Genomic DNA, 22,814 nt, shown 5'->3' on the forward strand with positions numbered 1-22,814 from the left:
AAAGTTGACACTTCAATGGTAGAATATTTCCCGAAAATTCATTCATTTAATTGTGACCTATGCAAATGTAGAGTTCGTCATTACAACCCAGATGCAATAATTAACTAGAGTGCCTCAAATTAAAATATAAATGGAGGGATTGTGTGTCAGCCATGGCATGAAAAAAAGAAAGGAAAAATTGAGATTTCATTTGTTTGAATTGTTTTAAATGAACCCGGCACTGTTGGCAAAAGCCGCATCCTTTGTTTTGCAAATGGGAGAGGTATCAGAGTATCAAAGACGATATGTGATGCTCGGCGTGAGTTTCGTACACGCTCCTCATTCCAAACACACACACACACACCATAAACAAACTCTCACCCTCGTTTCACACATTCAAACGTGGAGTTTCAACACGTGCCACATCACATGTCGGCACTCGGGGATCTTGTGAACAAACTTATTACGACTTGTTTTTCACATTTAATTTGTTTGCTCGCAGACACTAAGTGGTTTATCAACACATCAGAGTCACCTGACACCACTGCTGTCATGTGACGCAACAAAACAATGCATTTGCAGTCAAATGCAAATATTCCAGGTTCATGACCACTCCAAGATGAACAAACTGAAGGTCAAAGGTCAAAGAAACAGCACAGCAGGCATCCAGGTATGAATTTTCAGGTACTTTAAAGGATGGAATGCTCTGAAATGAACATTTCCTTCTAGAGAATTCTTGGAAGGCTTCCTAACAATATGTGTGTGTGTATATATAAAAAAAATATTCAGTTTTTTTTTATATTATTCATATTTTTTATTATAAAAACAAATAATTCTATGTTATATGTTTTTATTCCCTTCAAAAGCAGTTATTGTCAAGATTGATAGTAATCAATATCCATGTTTGGGTCTCTGAGGATTAAAGCACCACTATAAGTAATAATTAAAATAAAATAAGATGCAAATACATTTAAACTCACTAAAGGCAAAAATGCACAGCCATCAATATCTATCCGTGCTTATTAAGCAAGAAAAAAAAAAACTTGCTTTAAGTTTTACGATACTCATCAGATCGAATATGTCTACAGCTGAGATTTCAGTCTTCCCGTCCTCCCCAGAAGCACGCATGCACACACACTCACACTCACACACCTGCCTGATTTTCATTTATAATGCCCCCTTCAAATCGCCTGAAGGAAAAGTTTGATTCAAACAGGGGAGGAAAAAAACACCTCACAAATTAACAAAACTGTCACTCAGGAATTACAGCGGGCTGAACGCTGCAAAATGCATTCTTTGAAGTCCTCATTTCAGCAAAATTATGTGAAAAAAAACTTTATATCTAATTAAAATGATAACTGTATTCTCATTTTTCAAACTCTCCATATCCTGAGGGCCAATTGGGATGAGTGGGTTTTTTTTTTCCTGGCATTTTTTTTTTTGCCATCTCTTCACCGCTGCGGCGTGCTGAACTGCTCCTACAGCAGGATCACATCATTACCATCTCCCCAGCTGAGTCGCCAGCAACCATTATCATGCAGCATTATTAATCTTCTTGTCTTATCAACTTGCAAATCACAAACCATTGAGCCTTATGGCGTGGTTTTGGGTCCACGGTTATTCATTTTGTAGGTCTACCTAGCCTCCAAGTCCTCTTAATCACCTGACGATTGTCAGTCTCTTCCTTTTGCCCTGCCCCCGGTGGCCTCAAAAAAAAAAAAAAAAAAAAAAAGTCTTTTAGCCCCGCTCCCTTTATTTCTCCCTCTTACGTTTTTTTTTTTTTTTTGAGGGTCCCTGCTTTTGAAGCGACTAGACAGTGAAGAGGATAAATTTCATTAATAGAAGAGAATTAACATCCCACTGCCATGAGATGACCTCTTTCCCTGACATGTATGTCTAAGTCATTCTTGTCATTTTTTTCTTCTCCATTAACATTCTTGGAAGAACGACAGCGGCATATAGGACTGATAGAGAGAGATGGGAAGAGAGAAAGGAGAAGTTTCTTTAAAACTAGATCCACTGACCCTCAGTTCTTCACTCTGGAATCAGTTTGCTTTTCTTAGTACTGAAATATTCATCATATTGAGAAAGAAAAATGTGTGCGTGCCTGTGTGTGCATTTAGCTGGAGTTTCCTTTTTAAAAACTATGCCTGAATTTGTCTTTTTTTTTTTTTCATTTAAGCATTGTTAAAAAGCTTTGTGGAAGATGGATGAGAGAGTATGAAACTCGGACAGATGCACGCGAGAGTCAAATTAGCCAGTTCAGATTTCTTTGATATTTTGATACCTCTTCAAGAAAGAAATTCATCTCAATTCTCACAGTTTCTGAGCACTTCATTTCATCTTTGAAGTCACACAGTGTTCAAGTGGACACTTGCGTTCTTCACTTCCACACAAAGGCACGGCTAAACGCATGCGTCCACACGCTGAGATATCAACTTTTTTCCATGGGATACATGGTGAAATGTGTTAACGGTGCAATGCGGGGAGCAGATAATAATTTCCATGCTTCTCAAATCAATTCTGTAAGCTTCATCTAACTCCTATCAAACCTTTGCGTGAAATCCCAGCCCAGTTACACCTCCGGAGCACTTATAAATAATGAAAACTCGTTTGAGAAGAAAAAGACTGCTTAAGGACAAAATGTTGATTATAAAAGTGTCTTTTATCCTCCTGTTCCCATCTTTCTGAAGATGCAAAGACTCCGGGCAAACAAAGCAGAGCGGTAGAGCCACATCCAACCAAAAATTAATTTTGATGTGAAAAGTGCTGACGTTCACGAGACAGACGGACAGGTGGTATTTAGATTCGAGCTGTGAGATTTGAACAGGCCTGACTCTTTGACTGAGATGTCTTGTGTCTATATTTGTCCTTGATCTTACCTTCTAAGTAACCCAAGACATCTGTTTGCACGCAACTCGAAAGAGTTTTCTGCTGTGACCGCTGAATCTAGTGTCGGAAACGAGATGTTCCCTGTTGAACCCGTTGGCCGGACATCCAGTTACTTACGGTGGTTTGGGTGGATGGTTATTTAGGGTCGGTTTGTGAGTTAGACGAAGATCTGAGACTTCTGTGGGAAGAAAAAAAAAAATCTCAGTATCTTCAAAAGCATGTTTTCCTATTTTATTCATGCCACTGTGATGCTGCAGCAAATTCAACAGCAATTAGAGGCGGTTTCATGCCACTCCATAAATTGCAGCAAATGGATGTCAAGCAGAAGACTAACAGAAAAGTTATGGTTCGTTTTTAGTTTTAGTTTGTTTCAGCCATGATTTTGATAGTTCCAGTTTAGTGTTAAGTTTATTATATATATATATATATATATATATATATATATATATATATATATATATATATATATATATATATATATATATATATATATATATATATATATATATATATATATTAGTTTAGATTTGCATCAGAATTAAACAACCCTTATTCTCATGAAATGATGAGATAAAACAAGCCGTACAGTGATTTTTATGACAGTAGTAAATATTTAGGAAATGGTCTGAGATGTAAATCTTACAAAAATACATCAAAAACCAACTTTGTCTAAAAGTTTTAGTTTACAATTAATACCCCTGGACAGAAGAAGAGAGACGTGGAGCATGAAAGAGTGTCTGTATCCTTTGGTGATCCCTCAGTCTAAAATTGAAACACAAACACGGCAACTAAACACACTCATGGGCGAACTGCAAGTTTTCATTCAAAGCCTTGTGGCGGTCAAGTTTTCCACATGCATAAATACCAGGATAAAACCAGGCGAGGATGACACTGGCTCCACGGTTTAGAGCCGGCAGGGGCAGAAACCTGCTCCTCTCCTCCGGTGAGGATTTTCTCGAGGCCCCTGGCAGGTCAAGCGACAAATTGCAGCCTGAGGTGATGGAAGGTTCTCGGCCAGCGCGGAAGAGCAATCAGTGGCCATCTCTCAGAGGATCGGCTTCCAGATCAGGCCACGTTCCTGAGGGGGTTTTGAAGGCAACCATACTCAAAGTTTCAGTACTCTATGCTAATCCTTAAAGGACTGTAGTTAGCGTTCTCTGGCCGGACTTTTAGGCTGCCGACCGGTTGATCGGAATGGGGATTGGAGGTGGGGGGCAGGACTGAGGCCTCCCAACCCCAAAGGCTGCTCTAGGGTGGGTGCCTGGGGCTATTGCTTGCAAATCAGCACATTTTCCCCAATCAAAGCCCACAGAGAAGGCCCACTGAGCTCCTTAAGAGAGTGAATTATTCACAGTCAAAAAGGTCGTCACAAACTAACTTCTCAGAAATGAAACGAACTCGCTCTTTCTTGGGCCCATTTCTCAAAAAGTACATTTCAATCTTTAATGGTTTGAGAAAAGAGGAAATGGGGGGGGGGGGGGGCACAGAAAAACTGCAAATGGAGAGAGTAAGAGCGAGATGCGATCAAAGTGATTTTCAAATTTGCAGATTTATGCACTTCGAAATATTAATGATAGATTTATTAAGAGCGGACCTCGGCTACACCCTCGCTGGCTGGGTAATTAAGTTTGCTCTCCACCTTGATGGTGAAATCCACAGTAAGTGAACTTTTGATGATGTAAACTAGTTTAAAACGGCTTCTGATCACCCACATCCCAAAAAGGCGGAAATCAAATGTGTTCTTTCAAATTAAATTATTGGTCCTTACTAAACTTTTAAAGGCGTTGTAGATAAAACTACTTTAACTCCACTGCAGGCTGGAGATAAAGACCAATATGTGTTTATACTTTGGTAAAATATAAAATTGATTTCAGATGTCAGAGTTGTGACCTAGTGGTAAATACACAACACAATAAGCTGTGGTGCTCCTCTGGGACAAACCAACTTTCAACATTTCCTGATCTGTTTCATCTGTCAAAACTCTCAGTAAATGTGACAAATTATGAGAAACTAAGCCATAATTATGACAATTTTAATCTCATAATAGACTTTATCTCATCATTTTGACATTGTCACAATTTTTATCTCATAATTTGACATATTGACCTATTATATCATATTTTGTGCTTTGTATCATAATATATCATGACTTAGTATCTCAAAGTTTTGACTTTTTTTATAATTGTTGACTTTTTAAAAATGTGGCAGAAATGGGCTTTCATAATAAAAAATACCCAAATTCACTAAAAAGTCAAAATTATGAGATTATGAGAAAAGTCAGAAATGTAAGATGAATTATAATTATGGCAGTCTTTAATGCCATAATTGACTTTATCTCTTATTTTTGACATTGTCGAATAAAATGTGGTGAAAATTTGCGAAAATTGGTTTCCATAATATAAAGACCCAAATGAAATAAAAAGTCGAAATAATGAGATACTGAATCATAATTATGGCAATCTCATAGTTTCGATATTGTCACAATTTTACATTTTATAATTTGACATTTGATCTCCTCATTATGACTTACAATGTCATAATTTTGATTTGTCATAATTTTAATTTTGATTGTCTCATAACTATGACTCAGTATCTAATAATTTTGACTTTTTATAATTGTAATGTGGTGAAAAATGGCTTCCTTAACATAAAGGCCCAAATTCCCCAAAATGCTGTTTATAAAAAGTGTCCAACAAGAAGAAGAAAAAAAACAGAGCTAAATGTTTATTTGATGGCACTTCGGGTGATTTTGCGTCAGTGTTTGAATAATTAACCATGTTTGAGTGTCCCAGGCTAGCGGAGAGGCCCGTGGAGAGACTCGGTGGGAATGTGGATCTGCAGAGCTGGTTCCGTCACCGTTGGCGGCACTTGTTTTCCCGTTTGTTGAGGCAGCGTCGGTCTGCCCTCCGTCTTAATGAGTGTGGACGCGTGGGTGCCCACGCACCTGTGTGAGGACCAGAGGGGTTAATCCCACGCGGGTGAGCATCCAGCTGACAGAGGTAAGGTGGAGGAGAGATACAGGAGGCTGCTGTTCCCTCCGGTTTCTACCCCAGCACGCTAGAATGAGTTGTTTCAGTCACCGCTGGATACCTGACAAGCAGGCCTTCATGAATTACAAAATGAAGATTGATAATCCCTTGTCTGTTTCCTCTGTGCGTGCACAAAGAAACACGCACGGTAAGAGAAAACCGAAGAGTGATGCAAAAATCACTGTCATTTGCCACGCAAGCTGTTCTCACTGGTTGGTACTTTTTCTTAAATGTCCTTAAAAGAATGTTTTGGGTTCAATAGGTTCACGTTAAGCTAAGTAAACTCATCCCTCAGGTTTAAAAAAAAAAAAAGAAAGAAATTGTGGTCTCACTAAAGCTTTTAAAATGGAAGTAACCATTTAAAAGCTTTTAGTAATGTATTTACATGAACTATTACTTAAAAAACATGTTTTTTTGAGTTAAAAATTTTTTATACTTTGAAAATAGTGTCTACTTGAATGTTTATTCAACGCTTGCACGGAATCGGGAACATCGCTTTAACTAATGATAATAACACGCTGGCACAAGGAAATCTAGTCAACCAGTCAACTTGTCCCAGGTGTGAGTAAAATAAGCTGAAACCATCATTTTGCTTGAACTCTGAGCTGCTTAATCTGAAGTCTTGTGCAGTGGTCAACTATCAAGTGCAGTGGGGTAAAAATTCAAAACACTGGGCTTGACGAGAGTGATGGACCAGTGGCTAAAATTGTTAAGGGGTGGAAGAAGATGTTTCTCTGCTAGTGTCAGCAGAAGTTTGCGGTGCGTGGAGGAAAGCAGAGAGGCAGAGGAAGATGCACTTGCCAATGCAGTCACAGCGAGACCAAGGAGAAAAAAAAACAAGTGCCACTGTTTGGGAAAGCTTGTTACGCTCCAACAGAAAAGTCTGACTTTCTTTCTCTCTCTCTCAAACACACAACTGTCAGACAAAGATTTTTCCTCTTCTACTAGAACCCACACTATATTTTCATATTAACATTTCATTTACAGTGTCACTGTACCACATTTCTGTGAAATATCGTTCCGGTTATTGGGTTTGTGTTCAAGGGAATGTGTGAAAATTCATTTTACAGTGATACAAAACCAGTAACAGAGCTGCAAATGAAACCTGCAAGGAAAACAGATAATAAATAAATAAGTGGATACAAAACAAGACACCGCAAAGTCACAGCACGACGCGAAATAAAAACCCTGGAACGCATCCATATCAATTTCACCCCTCCAGCCTACCGAGAGAATTCCAAGGGAGATAAATAAAGAACATTTAACTGCTCTCCTTTCCTGCGTTGCCTCTGGCCGTGTTAAATTCAGGGCACTTTGGAGGAAGAGATTGATGCTTTCCTATCTGATGCGTTACAAATGTCTGGAGGGATCCCGCTGTCCTGACTCTTTAAAAACCTGCACATCAGCATAACCGCCACAGCCACACACGCGCACGCCCGGGAAGTTTATTGACTTGTGAAATCGCATTCAGGACAGCCTTTTATTTTTCCCAGACTATAACCTTGCCTTCTAGGTTGCTTACTCAACAGAGCTGATTATGAGGAGCCGTTATTCTCCCGTTGAAAGGTCAGTGTGGTACTACACGCTTCCGTTTTAATATCAGCTCTCCATTATGAGCCTGCAAGCGCTCTTAGCTTATTAACAAATTGGCGCCCAACGCGGGGCGTGTGTTTTTTGCAGAAGGTGAGGGTTTGTTCATTGACGTGCCTGCGATTTGGGTCGGAGGGCTGTTGGTGGGTATCGGGGGTGCAGACAACAACCCCCGTAGCTTGTCGGGTGGAACATGACAACATGCTACATCTCTCTCCTTGTCACGGCCAACACGCCAAATTGGCATCGCTACATTGAGATGGTCAGCCCCGAGGAGGAGGAACACAAGTGGAAAGAAAAAGGAGCGCTTTACATATAGACACACAAGGATGACTTCAGGGCCTGTCAGAGGGAAAAAGTCAAATATAGCTGAGTGATAGTTTTCTCTTTCAGCCGGCCAAAATGCCAGATAGCATGTAAATCATGATCGGTTGACCGTTTCCCCGGCTTCTCTTGGCTACTTGTCAGTTTCCTGTCGGCCGTCTCCGGCTGCACGGTTTGGACAATTGTCTTCGACTTAGAGAGAGCCTGAGATTGATGTTTATTCAAAGCGTCTCGCTTCAATGGCCGGCCAACATATTTCAGCAACGGAACCATCAAAACAGACACCTCATCATTAGTCCACCTATTCTGGGTGTAGAGGAGTTTAATATGCTCGAGGAGGGGAGAGCGGAAGAGGTTGAGAGATTGTATCATTTATCTAACCCATATTTAAAGGGTTGTCGGGGAAGTTTAGTGAGCTCGGGTTCAGGGAACTAATGGCTCAGGATGTCTTAATATCCTTTTTAAGTGTTAGCATTTGCCACTCTGGATTTTCACATGATCGTTTTTAATGTGCCATAAAAAGCAATCGCTCAGACCATATGTGGCCAGTGGTGGAGCATCAACAGTGGGGCATCTTGAGCGAAGACAATTATGAAACAATGACGACTCCTACGCTGCATAAAATTTCAGTCAGACACTGAAAATATGTGAAGAAAATCAAAACATACAATGCCTGTGGTGGGCTAGAGTTTTGGGCCAAATGTAACACTCTAAGTCCAAAATGTGAGTAAAAATGGGCTATGGTGACAGCTGGCCGGTAACTTTATTAGGCACTACAAAAATAATACATTGTCTTAATGCACGTGAATCAAATCAAACACATACAAACTATTTAAAAAAAAAAAAAAAAACAAGATATATTTAGGATGCCTACAATTTTTTTGTTGCCTCCAGAACTCATATTTTTGTTTTGTTTTTTTTGTTTTTAACAGGTGTAGTTTAAAAATTATTATTATTAAAAAAAAAAAAAAAAAAAAAGTACTACAAATTTTAAATGAAATTTAAATTCTAACAATTTGTTAAAAAGCTAAGAATGCTTGCAGGGTCATAATAAAGAGTTGATATTAAATTAGAATTTAAATTTAAATAAAAATTAATAAATTATTCGAAATAACATTCCATGTTACATAAGAATTATTTACTAATCAATACCGTAATATGTTGCTACGTATGACAAAAATGTCTGATGTTCCTCCCAATGACTTCATATCATTGTCTATAGGTTATAAATAAATAAATCTTGTTCTAATTCTAAATCTAATTCTTGGCTCCTGAATGTCAAATGAAATTCAGTCATTCAGTCAACTGGTCTTATTTCCTTCTGGGACAATGAGAAATAACTTCAAGCAACAGGAAATGACACCTCATGTAATGACCATATCTCACATCAGATTACAATTTAAGCAATTCTACATATATTGCTAGCATTGGAGCATGATGCAATGTCTTTACAGTGCTGCAAGATGGCAATGTAAGAGACATACTCTTTTTGGATGATGTCCTGTAAAGAGTGAATCATCCTAACGCAGAGTAGTGGCTGTGCCTCCAATGACCCGGGTACGCGTATTGACTTAACCCAGTCGTCATGGCTACCCCACTCCATGTATATTTCCACAGGTGAGCAGTTAAAAACATGGATGGGCCAAATCCTGTCCAGAATGAATTATCCAGACGTCTCTCCTTTCAAAACATCCTCTCTGGTATAATAAGCCCTCTATTGGAAAAGAAGAGGTCTGACACCAAAAGCTTTGAATCAGAAAAAAAAGTACAAGTTTAAATAATTTTCAAAAACAGCAGGCCAATAAATTTCCAAGCAGAGGTTAATTTAGTAAGGAGAAACCCTAGCGCAATTACTCTGTCCGATTTCCCCTCGCGCCCCGGGGGCTCGAGTCAAAAATGTCATGGAGGGGAGTTATTTTCTCCTAAAACACAGCCCGGAAAAAAAAACAAAAAAAAAACAGCCTGTCCTAACAAGGCCCCGGCTAATATCACCCCCCATCATATTAGCTTTTGTCACAGGATATTACCACATCACCCGCATCCCACCGTCACAAATTTCTTAATAATGCACTCATGAGTGAAAACAGGAAATGTTTTTTTTTTCTTTCTCATTCTGCACACTGCATTGACGAGAAAGCAATTCCAAGCAAGGCAAAATAGGCTGGATGATGTATTCCACTCGGGTGACAGTTTGGGCCAACAGAACTTCATTTTATTAATCATCCAGGGCCTGCGTCAAGTGCAGGTTCCTAAATCTAACCCACCCATTACACGTGGTGCCGGGTATTCATTCTGACAAGATGTGAAATGTTTAGCAGTCACACTCTTGTCTTACTGACACACGGACTGCCCACCCTGTCAGCTGACAGCACCCTCAAACACACACACACACACACACACACACACGACTGCTATCCTGGAAATGTTTTAATCCTCTTCTCTTCCCATGCCGGACCGAGCCGCTATCACCGCCATCCCGCACGGCACTAATTATGATCTTAATCTAGTCACATCAGTTAGATCCAAATCAAATTTCCCCAGGCTGCAGCTTCAACCACCCAGGCAGAAAGACGACGAGCTCCCCGTCCTTTAATCAAAGTCTGATTCCAGTTATTTCAATAAGACAGAGGCAGAAATACACCACGCTGAGGCTTTTGGAGAGAGAAAGACGACTCCTTGGTGAAACATAACAACCCCCAAAAACCCAAACAAGCCCAGAAAAACACACCCACACATTTTTGGGGCCTCTCTGGTGAGCAAAAACATGTTCAATTTGTGATCAATGCGAGCTTGCTCTATAAACAATCAGGTTAACTTTAGCGAGATGAAAGCTGCCAGTTGCTGTGAGTTACCTGTACTTTTGGACACTCTTAATGTTCTCTGACGCTTTAGATCTCATCGACCAATAAATAACAGGGCACTCTTGAGAAAAAAAAATAGTGGGAGATCAGATATATGAGAAAAAACGAATGCTAAATTCGGTAAGAAAGCACTAACATCATTTTGTTTATGTTTTCATGCTCACTCTTAGCGCTATGCTAATCTGAAGTGAAATAAACACGCTTCTGCTGATGTTGCGGTTCATAAAAACATAATCTAGCATTGGTTGGGGTGAAAAACGCTCATTTGCACTTCAGAGGTGTAACATAACAGGCTTGGCAGGCCTTTGCTTATGTTTCATAGACTCCCCGCCTATCACTGCTAAACGCTAGAAAACTCGAGTGCGAGGACTCCAAAGCAGCCTATTAGAATTTATAAACAGTTTAACGCTGTGCGCCAAGCATTTAAACAAACATCATGAATATTTCACTATTCATAAGATTTTCCCTCTGATGCTCTAAACGCTGAATCCACAACTAAATGTAACCTGTAACATCTTGTTAGCTAATTGATTGTGACGGCTTGCTAAACACACGCAAATGCAATGCGCGCCTCTCCCACCACACAAAACTACGAAAGCAGATGATAGTCGGCTCCGCTGACTTTATCAGGATGTGTCTCTTGCAAACCAAGGCCTGTTACACATATTTACCACAGTATCTGGTAAAATACCATAGTAACTGCTGCTATTGTTAAATCATAGTAAATGAACAGAATTTGTTGGTGATCATCATAGATAATTAACACAGACTCCATCTTCACACACAACAAAGAAGATTTTACTATAGTAAAACAATGCAACTATGTTTTTTGTCAGAAAAATTGTAAATTCATGCTAAAAAATCAATTAGGAGAGAAAAACAATGCTGGTACAGTTTCTACAGTGCTATTTTCATTACAAATGCCACACTTTGCCTTATAAAACCAAAGTTACATTGCTCTGAACACTATAAAGAGGATCTTGTTGAGGGCCTTACATTGACAGACTGGCAGAGATCCATCACTCAAAGTGAACACTGTAGTGAATTTCACAACAAATCATGACCTTTGGAACTCAAAAATGCAACACACTTGCATCTAGAACCTGTCCAGTGGCATCCATCATAAACGAAATTTTATTGTGACATAAATAAGCAGCCTAACTGACACATTTTGTGCAAAGAAGATCTTTTTGATGAAATCGGAGAGCTTTCTGTCCCTCCATTGACAGCTACACAACTGACACTTTGACACTTCAAAAAGTTCATAAAGAGAATGTAAAACTATATGAATATTCCATATGAATTCAGCGGTTTAGTCCAAATTTTCTGAAGAGACACGATCGCTTTATATGATGAACAATTTGAATTTAGGCTTTTATATAGATATAAATATTCAGCTCATGCACGTTTGCTTGACGCATGCGAGAACCAATGAGAATCATTCTCATGTGTTACGCAGCACATTTGAGCTTCCGGATGAGGTTTGTTCTCGCGTGTGAAGCTGATTCGGTTGATCTTTTGTTTATGTTCGCTGATCAATGTTTAAATTAAATCTGTTCATCATATAAAGCAATCAAGTCCCTTCAGATAATTTGGACTAAACCATTTAATTCATATGGATTAGTTTTACGATCTCTTTATGAACTTTTTGAAGTGTTAAAGTGGTAGTTGCGTAGCTGTCTATAGAGGGATAGAAAGCTCTCAGATTTCATCAAAAAGATCCTCATTTGTGTTCCAAAGACGAACGAAAGTCTTTCAGGTTTGGAACGACATGAGGGTGAGTAATTAATGACAGAATTTTCATTTTTGGGTGAACTAACCCTTTAATCTGTTTACATAAGAAAAAACTAATATATCACAAAACGCCTAATGTAAACTACCTGCTCTTACACTTTGCAACTCTGGTCTTATGACTGACTTTCTCCGCAGCAGCTGCTGTGGTAACAGTAGGATGAGCCGCTGTGTGCTGCTGCAGCAGAAAGCACTGATTGAATCAGAATGCCTACACGGGGGCTTTGTCAAGCATCTGCACCCGCCAGCTCCCCTGGGGGATGCCTCCGACCGCATCCTCCACCTGCCCGGCACGACACGCGCCTGTGTGGACCCTCGGTTCTTCTCCGAAGGGGGCCTGCACCCCTCTGCTTGAAGAGAAAGGGGGGTGTAGAGAAGGCCAGACGCCCTCACAGGTACGCTTCTTCCACCGTAACATTATGATAATGCTGTAATCGCAGCAGACAAGCAAATCACAAAGCAGGTAATTTCCTATCTGCCGCGCAAGGCTGATGTAAATGCCGGTGTCTCGCACCACAGGGGGAAAGGCACGTATGGCGCTGCCTTGTTGAGATAATAGGCGGCAACTATGCTATTTTTATACCCGTGAAATCCCAAATCTCACCAAAACAGAGCCCCTTACATACGTTCTCTGCGGATGCTTGTGCATTTGGCCCCAATCAGTTCGTATTAAAATGTTCAAAACCCGCATTTGTCCGGTCACAAGAGAGATGACTTTCGTGTTGTATATGCAACGCGCATCAACATCTCCTCCCACAACAGTCTGGTGCACCCAAAGAACTATATGATCAAGGGAGCTACCGCTCAGTCATCCCTTCCAAAACATACACACAAATCCACAACCTCCCTGGCACCCATCTCTGTCAGTTCGGATGCCGGGCTGAGCTCTTGTTATTTCAGTCTTTGTGTTGTGCGGCAGTGTGTTTACAGCACATAGGCCTTGTTTCCTCCCTCAGAGAACTGCGAACTGATGAATAAGTAACAGTGTGTCTCCATGTGGCCGGCGCTCTCTTCATCCCTGCGAGTTCCACGAGCTCCCCTGGCAGCAGAAGACGCTCCGCAGAGGCTGCCGGCTTTCCGGAATGCTCTCTGAGGGTCTGGGGACAAACATGCTGCAGAGAGAGGGGGAAAAACAGCTCTTTATCCCAGACTTCAGTGGGAATATGTAGAGACGGAGGAGGGGGTGGAAGTGCTACACTCTAGCAGGAAAGGGAATGCATTATGGAAGTGTCAACTCTCCTGAGGAGACACTCCAGCGCCGGAGGAGGAACTTATTAACCCTTAGCCTGCTAATTAAACAGCTCCAACACTGAGTCAAATGGCATTTCATTTCCTTTAACTGTGAAGAGGGAACTGTAAATACTAACAGTGTTTCTGTGTTTGCGTGGGCAGGGGGAGATCTTTGTATCTTTGGCTCGCAAAATAATCACAGAAGGAGCTGTTGCCAGAAGTTACAGGCCATGATTGTGGACCATTTAGAATTTAGATGAGAATGCCTTTTAAAATTCCAAATTCTTACATCTGAATTGTGGTAGCAAATAAACCGCAGAATAAAAATCATTGTCATTTTTGAACTAGAAAAGCAAAGTTGTCAAGACGAACTTGTTGGCTTGTCAAAGTCTTGTTTGAAAGTTTTAAAAAAAGCTTGAAAAGCCTTAAGGATGGATGGATGGATGACAGAGATTCAACTTCTTGTGTTGAGGCCAATTCAATTCACATTCTAATTTATGAATTGAAATGAGCCAATTCTTCAATTGTGAACTTTACACAACCCTGCCACAGGCGTTATTCACAGAGCGTGACATCTTCCAAGAGGGTGTTTACTAATCGCATTGATGCGAAAAATCTAAAAAGGAGCCTTAAATCTTTAAAACAAGCACACATAGAGAGCCGTGACTCTCTAATGGTGTGTAATGCCTTTTGTTGTCGAAATGAGAGCAATTCATATCGCCGCTAAAAACAATGCATCAATTAAGCAATTAGCCGCGAACAAACTGGGCAGCTATCCAAGCCACCCAATAAGGCACTGTGCCAAGGGGCTTGTACCATTCATTATGAACATCACAGAGCAGAGGGTTGCCTTTCATTCACAGAGTGGAGGCATTTGTCTGGCAGTGAGGAGATGTTTTGTTCCACCAGATGTGCTTTTAACAGGGGCCACATGGTCGGTCAAGGCTTGGAACTATGGGGGGACACTGTGGCCTCTTCACTGAATCAGATTAATTAAGTCATCAAAGCAGCCCAGTGGCAGTCGGGCTTAATTGTGGTAATTGAGGTTAATAAGGAGCTATTATGCATTGATCACAAGCTTTGTCTCATTGAAGCTGCAAATTGTGCTTGGTTAAACACCCAGAGAGTGGAACGGCAAGCCCCGTTTCTGTAGCGCTTTTTCATTTATTCCCACCCAGGAACCCAGCCGGTCTTAAGGAACGGGCACAAATTCACGGCATGCGAGCGCCGCGTGGCCATTCGTTCGCTGAGCTATTACAATAATGCGCCCGCAGCTTAGCTGAAGGTCAATTTTATATTTGAACAAATCGCTCAATGGAAGGTGGCCGGGCACTTAGTTCTGCTGTAGTTTGAGGTCTTATTAACAACAATCTAGATGGTGGCTTTTATCCGCCTGATATTTGGATCAGACTGAATTTTAACCTTTCTGCTATGGGCCGTGTTATTAATTAACACCCACCAAGAGCGTCCCTAAACCCCTTTCCCTCTCATTCTGCATTAGTTTATTAGGAAGTCATCACTCTGGGTGAATTTAGACATGTCCTTTGCTAACACTTGACCATCTTCCTTAAACAAATGTCTCCGACCTTACGACAGAGAAAATCAAAGTGACATGACCGCCTCTGATTAACGATATGCTTTCACGTCTGGCTAATTTCACCAATGCGCCTCTAAAACCCTGCACATCATCCGCTCTGGATGTGTCTAGATGGGAACCCAAAGACAAAGAGGTATACTATGGGTTTATCAATCGAAAAGTCCAAAAACTTAATTCAGAAACTCTAATAAGGGCTAATTCCAGCCCTATTACGGACTTTAAGTTCTTGCATTACCCGCTGCTTTCTCCCACACAGTGGCTGCAAAAAGCTCTTTGGGAGTTAATGCCGCAAAATTATCTGCATTAAATAAAACGATGCGACTCGTGGTCTGTCCTTTCTCACTTTTAGTGGTTTCACGCTGACTGAAGGCAAAGGCTGGAGCGCTTCATAAATTAGACGCTTATGGCTGATAAAAGGCCTGTGATGCGAACGCTTAAAGCCTTGCACGACTAATCCGATGGAAGGGCCGCCAGGCAACTGTGTACTTTCCAGCTCTGATTAATGCAGCATGATCTGTTTTGGGCAGAGCTCCACATCCTCACGGACAAAAGAGCGCAGCCCTGTATCTCTCAGCAAGTGTGTTCTGAAAAGCACATCCTGAGGGAGAAAACGAGTGCGGTGTGAGAAAGTGAAGTGGCGGAGCTTCCTGGTCTGTTGTGCTTGTACAGGGCTGGATTTTCCCTGTCAGGTACTAGGATGAGGGGGATGGAGAGGTTGTAATTAATCAAAGTCAGATGTGGCTGAGCGCCTGGCCATGCAGTAGATCCCTGTCCTGGAAACTATCTCCCCCCCAACCCCCACCCACCCCGCTCCATCACAATCTCTCTATCTGAGCGCGCTTTCATACTAGAGGTTTTGGTCCAGACCAGAGTCCGTCTGATGTCAAAGTTTGGTTTGTTTAGTTGCCATGTAAGCTAGTGTAGGAGTTTGCAAACTGTTGGCAAACTGTGAGAATGGTGCCACGTTCATGTCAGGAATAAGTTAAAAAGTTAAGTCCTCAAAATCAATTAACAAGTTTGTTGGTGGGCATAACATACTGCACAACTTGTGTATTCTGATTCATGCACAAATGAGTTTTATGGGTCGGTTCTTTCAATGAATTGTTCACAAAGACTCAAGGACAAATGACTTGATGAATCCTTTTGAAAAATCCTCCAAATCCATCCAGAGCAGCTTTAAAATAAATAAACAAACAAACCTAAACCAAAGGAACAAAATCAAAAGGAAAACAATGAAGCTAGTGTTTTCTCCTCTCAAGTCAATACAGAACCAAATAAAACACTGTGGAAATATCCTGAAACACTATATCTAGGCCTTGCGTGAAGAACTTAAAGGGATAGTTCACCCAAAAATGAAAATTATCCAAGGATTTACTGACCCTCAAGCCATCCTAGGTGTACATGACTATCTTCTTTCAGTCAAACACAATCAGAGTTATATTAAAAAATATCCTTGCTCTTTCATGCTTTATAATGGTAATGAAATGGGCTTGAGATTTTGAAGCCCAAAAAAGCACACCCATCCATCATAAAAGTAATCCACACAGCTCCAGGGGGTTAATAAAGGCCTTCTGAAGCGAAGCGATGGGTTTTTGTAAGAAAAAATATCCATATTTAAAACTTTAGAGTTTTAAATGTTGGAGGGTTTCGATATAAGAAAAGAGGAACTTGAGTTTGTTGCCCAGCCCTATTTTTTGAACTGTGAGAGGCGTCTATTCTCACCTAAGATTATGCTACTCCTACATCGGGTCAGAGGTTTCGACTTGCATACGGGCGTTGTTATTATAGTTTATAAATTTTTAAATATGGACATTTTTCTTACAAAAACCATCACTTCACTTCAGAAGGCCTTTATTAACCGCCTCGAGCCGTGTGGATTACTTTTATGATGGATGGGTGCACTTTTTTGGGCTTCAAACTCTTGAGCCCCATTCACTACCATTATAAAGCTTGGAAGAGCCGGGATATTCTTTAATATAACTCCGATTGTGTATGTCTGAAAGAAGATATACACCTAGGATGGCTTGAGTAAATCATGGGATTATTTTATTATATTTAAGATCTTTGAGGAAGGAGAACTGAAACTGAAGCTCAGTCTTCATCTTCAGTGAAAGCGTCAATAAATTAAAGACTACATCCACCACCACATGCACACACAAACACAAGCATACGCCTACAGAACGTGGCGATGTGCTCATTAAATAGGAAAATAAGCAAATATACGGACACATCTTGGCAGACCGAACATAGCTAACAAAGAAAAGAGGCCCAAATCAATTCATTATTTTTGAACTCGACAAGGAAATGGTTTGCCAATTAGAGCAAGGTCGATAAAGCAAACCTAGAATGACATTCAGGAAGAAAAACGGAAGCTTATCACCTTGTTTAATCACACCAGTTATTCACGGCTCCAATGGGAAAGGGGGTTTAAAATAGCACTGTACATCCACACTTAATCCAGTATACAGGAACAGAAGAAAGCCTGGGAAAGAGAGAGAGAAACAGGATACATTTATTGGCCCTGAATGCTCTAATCGGACGATTTTTTTTTTTTTTTGAGTAAACAGCTCTAGTCAGAAACAGCTTTAAGTAGTCATTACTGCATCCACGACCAAACAGCAGCATGGCAGCTCTAATTTTGCCCACCTGACCGCCTCTCTTGTAATTGCACTTGCGTCCATCAGACTCAACAACATGATTACACGTATGATCTGGAGTATGTTGCATGTGTTGTTGTACGAGGTGGAGTGCGGCTCAGGAGCTGTTTATCAGCCGGGGCAAGCCGTAATTACATGCTTTCGAGCGAGAACATGTCGCAGAAACAAGTACAGAGAGAGAGAGAGAGAGAGAGAGAGAGATCATACAGCACCAAAAATGAAAATGTATGTGATTTGACTCTTGATTATCTTACACTGCAACTATCTAATCAAGCCTCTCTGCTGTCAGATCTAATAACACAGTGCCGTACGTTTTCTTACTGCTTGACCAAGAGCTCCAATTATTCTGATTCTGAGCGATCTACTTAAAAAATGCAAGTCTATAAATAAATGCAGCATATTGTGAAGATATTCACTGATTATTAAAGGGAGCATTACATGGAAAATAAGATTTCGCTGCTCTTTTGAAATAAGAGTTTGATGTACTTTAGTAGACATGCTTTGACATACCCCATGCAAAACTCTCTTTTCAGTCCATTTAAAGCATTTCTGAACTCTATAACAGGCTGTTCAAAATATGGTATTGACATAATAACCATGAACACGCTGACCTCCCTGACAAACTGCTGTGTGAAGTGTGCTAGTACGTGTTGGTTAACCAAAAAACATTGATGTCATTTACCAAAGGTGGGTGACATTTGGTTCGGTACAGTGATTTGATTTGATTCGGTACAGAACTTGATGCCTTGTCTTTTTATGACTTTGTGAATTGTAGACCTCATTTAAATCTTGAAAGTAAGAACTAAACTCTTGTTTGCGACAGCCCATGCATGCATACTTATGTGTGACTTGCACGCTAACACTACTGCCATTTACATTAAAAGAATCCTTAAAGGTACAGTAGTAAAAAAATATTTTTGCTGTTTTTGCTTCTTTCTTTTTTTTGCTGTTTTCGTGGAAAATTATCTTATTTAAAACTAACCTACAATGCCCTCCCAAGACTTTAAAGATTTTGTGATGACTTTGCATTGATAATGAATAATACAAAGTAAGCATTTTATTAAATGAAAAATAATGAATTCGGAATATAATATAATATAATATAATATAATATAATATAATATAATATAATATAATATAATATAATATAATATAATATAATATAATATAATATAATATAATATAATATAATAATATTTAAAAACCTACTTTAATGCATTTACGCCAAGAAATGATAAAGATTTCTGATGATTTTACAAAACCCCACTTTTACTCCTAGTGTGTTTCCAAATTTTTGGAGGACATTATATGTTACGGCATGAAACCATGCAAGCAACCATGATTTACATAAGATTACTAAAGAAAAAATTGCTAAATAAATTGATCCTACAAGAGAAAAAAAGAAAAGAAAAAGAAAACTCTAAAATCAGACAGCAATGGAAAGGTTCACATTATTCCTATTATTAAAACTTTTCAGTGCACCATAAGCCTTTCATTACCACCAGCAGTCTTTGGACAAAACACCTTAGTCCTTCTATACTGAGTTTCTAGCTTAAATATTGTTCTAGGAAGACACAAAGTGAGATATCTCTTTCTCTCTCACTCGCTCTCTACAATGCAGTACCAGTGCAGGATGGGGGTCTAATAGACTCTACTGGGACCCAGCATTTAGCACTTCTGAAAGCACTGGCGGGATTCCTCTGCTCCTTCACTGGTTTTGTTTAATACACTATAATACAGTTTTATCCATGGAGGAGAGCCGTTCCATCTCCACCAGCCTCCGGCCTCTTTGATCAGCGGCTATGTCGAACACGGTACCTTCTCTTTGTGCGCTTTCTCCGATGATTTGCCAATAGAGACGACTTCCCAAGGAGTTGTGGGTATTCTCTGTGCGGTGCTTCAAAAAAATAAAAAAGTAAAGAAAAAAAAGATGAACTCAATGCATTACAATACATGAGTATTAGTGTATATCTAAGGCTACATTCAGAGGCAAAATCAACACTGCTTCTCGCATTTTCCCCTGAGAGGACGGCCATGCAATCGTAATGTTTTGAAAGCAAAGAGCAAAAACGCTAAATTTTATGCTTGCAATGAAACAATACACATGACCTCAGTCTAATAGAGTGCCTATGTAAAACAGCCATTGACCTTTAAATATTATATGCTAATAAATAGCCGCGCCGAGGCCAGGAACCCCAAACATGAGATCTCAGGGTGCCGTGTGGACTTTTAATAAGGCAGGTTTCTTTTTTAAAGATCCCGATGCCAAGTAATTGATCCCAAAAGGAAGGGCTTTCACCCGCAGACCAGGGGAACGGCCCTCTGTGCATTATAGCTCAGTCACACTGCCCTTTTTTCACAGGGCAGATGGAGTGAATGAATGAAAACATCCCGAAGCTACTGCTGGTTACGCCAAAACAGAGTTTAGTGACTAATGTGTTGGAACGAAACCTGGCGTTTGGGAGATTCAAGGTCAAGAAAGAGCAGGATTGAGTCAAAAAGTGGTACTAAATGAAACATGAAGTGTGGCTAAATGAAGAGTGTTTTTAGCTGCAATCATCTCAAACTCACAAAAGTGCTCTCATGACTTATAAACATGCTCGCGTGCACAAACAGAAGTGCGTCTTCTCATCTAGGATGAGAGGTTAAAATCGTTTTCCATTTCTGCGTGTCGAAGCCACATCCGCACGCACAAAGAGAGATTATTCCTAAAACAATTAGTCTTCTCCTTCCCTTGTGAAGTGGAGCAATTGATCTGGTGATAAACAAGAGACTTATGGGCTATTGACTCCGGCTGGGTTTAGTGGCTGCCTAGAATTACAGCTGAATGCAATCCATAGAACATCTCAGTGAGACCACTGGACAAACAAAGAGTCAAGGCTTTTCAAGGAGGCCAGAGGCCTTTAATGACCAAGCAGCATTGTCCAGGTTTAAAGAGATTGTCTGACTAAGCCCGGTTACATCAGTCAGGATTTATTACAGATGTGATGTATACTCCACAAACTATCAGTCATAAGACATTTTGTATGAGTAATGCTAACAAGGTTGATATAGAGGGTTGATAACAGTGTCTAGACGCTAGAAGATTTCAATGAAGATGGTGTGTCGCAATAAGTTTTCTAAAGTGACACTCCATCATGTGGCCAAATTTGGAAAAATTTTCATTTTTGCTCAGTCCTTATAGTGTATAATACAGTTTACTTGCATATATATATTACCAATTTTTGCTCATCAGCCACTGTGGCTAGTGGATTTCCAAAGTTACTAGCCACTCAGCATTTTCACTGGCCACAATTTTGACATTTATACAATGGGGAAAAACTGCCATACATATATTTTTAATAATTTGGTAGCAGATATATTAGGCTGCTGTAACTTTAAGACCTTACACACAGATCTATTATACTGTTACACGTGTTTTCTTTCTCAACTGTTTACGTGCACTTAAAACATAACTGACTGTGTTTACGTCAATACTCGCCAAAACCGGCATTTTTACATTATTTTGTGCGTATCTGACTGTTTAAGCGCAATAAGCAGCGAAAAATAACTAAATTTAGTACTGAGAGGCGGCTTTATGTGCATGCACTTTGGGTGTCAGCACAAAATCTGTGGGAATGAGTAAAATTATACACAATACGTGCAATCCCATGCAAGCCCTGTAACACAAACAATATTCAACTGGAGCAAATGAAACGAGTGAGTGAGGGGAGGCGGGTTTGTGTGTCAACTTGCTGTCGGAGAGATGAGAGAGCGAGAAAGCGCAGCTGGTATCGTGTATCTATTCTGCGGAAAATGAGAAGGCCTATTTCAGATATTGCAGATGTAGCGTTTCAGATATTTCAGTGTCGATATGTCTCGAAAAATCTACATTTTTGACAAGACTACATTGCACTTAGTTTATTATTTCAGATGCAAAGTGGTTAGAGTGGCTGCTGGCTAACTAAATTAATGACTAAATGAAACAATGCAATGCGATAAGACAAAAAACAAAACAAAAGTTTTGTTTGGGCTTCACTGGCACTTCTTGATCTTAATGATGAAGTACTGTTCATGACAAGCTTTTATGTGCATCTGAACAAACAAGAGAGATAAGGAGAGACACACAGATAAAGAACAATACCAAAATCATAACACTTATCATATCAAGTCCCTTCATCAACCTAAAGAGATGAGACTTCAGAGAAAATGACTTCAAATGATGGCTTTCACACAGCAGAAACAAGACAGCAAAACTCAATGGAATTAATCAGTCCAGTGCCTTCGGTAATTGTAAATCCTTCCGTGCAGAATTTCGATATAAATAATATATGCTATGTACACACATCACGCTGTAATCAACACTAAAGGTGGAATACAAACAACTGTATCGAGTATTAATATCGAGATCTATAATTGATTTATATGAAAATAAGTTTGGTGACCATCTCCTGGGTAAGAATGTGTCTCATATGAGATACATTCTTATATACTTGAGCTCTTTTCCCCATCTGGCCTAGGTAGGTGCTTCAAGTAAGTACATGGAAACTGCAAATAAAGCTAATAAATAAATGGTAAACAGCAGAGTCGCCTCTTGGGGAATAATAAGAAGGCCTTTAATTGACAGATTTGAAATCTAAGGCCAATTCTCCACTGCACTGTGATTCCTGTATGCACGTTGCCTCTAAACTGTCCCATAAAATCCTATCACTGCACTTAATTGTTCGATATCAAGCCGAAGCGTCCAAGGTAATTCAAATGTCTTTTGCACGATGAATATGTGCAATCGTTCTCTTTTCCTATTCTAATTTAATGCCATCTGGGCCACATGATTGGCCCGGTGTTGCCATTGCTGCCAACCGAGGTCAGCATAACCATCAAGCGC

At 40.0% G+C, this 22,814-nt stretch overlaps 1 long non-coding RNA gene across 1 annotated transcript in view; it reads right to left on the reverse strand.

Moving 5' to 3' along the window:
• Positions 1-887: 887 nt before the first annotated feature.
• Positions 888-22,814, reverse strand: part of LOC125244682 — a 34,243-nt gene continuing 12,316 nt past the window's right edge. Inside the window, exon 3 of the long non-coding RNA XR_007179356.1 lies at positions 888-3,049. This is a non-coding gene — a long non-coding RNA (uncharacterized LOC125244682). The remainder of the gene's footprint in view (positions 3,050-22,814) is intronic.

This window comes from Megalobrama amblycephala, linkage group LG14 (assembly GCF_018812025.1).
Source record: "Megalobrama amblycephala isolate DHTTF-2021 linkage group LG14, ASM1881202v1, whole genome shotgun sequence".
NCBI lineage: Eukaryota > Metazoa > Chordata > Actinopteri > Cypriniformes > Xenocyprididae > Megalobrama > Megalobrama amblycephala.